The sequence below is a fragment of the Gossypium arboreum genome, chromosome 2 (genome assembly GCF_025698485.1).
Source record: "Gossypium arboreum isolate Shixiya-1 chromosome 2, ASM2569848v2, whole genome shotgun sequence".
Taxonomy (NCBI): Eukaryota; Viridiplantae; Streptophyta; class Magnoliopsida; order Malvales; family Malvaceae; genus Gossypium; species Gossypium arboreum.
The window spans coordinates 46,465,351-46,466,848 of record NC_069071.1 but is presented as its reverse complement, the minus strand read 5'-3'; positions in this window follow the sequence as shown (position 1 = coordinate 46,466,848).

Below are 1,498 nucleotides of genomic sequence, written 5' to 3'. Positions count from 1 at the left end.
TACGAGTCCAAGAGACCTAAAATGGGTGACAAGAAAACACCGAGTGAGTTTACAACTCAGTAAGTCATAAGCATTCATCAATCCATCGATAAAGTTACTACTACATGTACAACAAATGAGGCTAGGTACTCGTCCATATCGAATCTATACCATAATACCTCGGACCTTTCGGTCCAATCTCGTACCAATTCATACATCCACATTTCATATTCTACACAACAAGATAATCAAGCATTTTACACATTAACTCATTTTCCAGCACAACCATACAATTTCAATCATCACATAGATTTAAGGCTTACCAAATTCAACCCCAAGCATGAACGTATTCTCTATTCGTCATGAGCTCGAGGTACTTACCCGATCCGCTGTCCATACTCAATTCAATGGAGACACACCCTCCATATATATAGCGTCACGCACACACACTGCTTACTACTCGATTTACACACTTAGTGCCACGCAATTTAAGCCCGCACACATAGTGCCATACCCTTGAGCTCGCACACCCAAAGGTCGTATTTTTCCAGCATGCACATTTAGTGCCATATATTTCCAGCACGCACACTTAGTGCCATATATTTCTAGCACGCACACTTAGTGCCAATCTTGTCACCATACACACGTATTGCCCAAGACACATAGTGCCGAAAGCAAACTTTCTACACATTCCACTATTTCTTTTACATTCAACAATTATCCTCATTCCATACACATACAATTTCATTTATACATATATATAGCATTCCTTTAAACACAATTGCATAGATTTTCCAATCATTTAAGCAATATCAAACATATGTGCTTAATGACTTACCTCGTGTTGGGTAAAATAGTTCCAAGTCGGCTACTCGATGACCTTCGTCTTTCCCTTGCTTGATTCTCCTTCTTTAACTCCTTGAGCTTAATCAATAAATCACTAGTTTAACCATCTTGCTAAACATTCATAATTCAACTACACATGCATATGTATGCTTGTATATTCGCAACCATTCTTACTAATCGCCCATTTGGTCGATTATACACCTAACCTAATATGCACCAAAAACTTGATTCAACATTACCTTCATACTCACTTTAATGGCGAATATATATATATATATGTACAATGTCAACTAACATCTTTTAATCACCTAATTTCATCTCATGAACATTTAATCAAATTTTCCCAATCTAGCATATATTTTCATATCCATTTGTAACATCATGTACAAACACATATACACATATATCAAAACACAAATTTTACCTATCATGCAACAAGCATAAATCGCACTTATGAGCATGCCATGGCGAATACATCCCACACCATCCCTCTTTCAATTTTTGGTCATGGTTAAACAAAGAAAACTCCATGTCTTACTCAAGAATGCTAAAAGAAATTTCAAAAGTAGTCAATCCATCATTACATGTATCATCAACAAGCTTCACATTTAGCATGCAATGGCTTTAACACAATATCAACCTTGGCCAAATACCATTTCCATGGCATAACAAG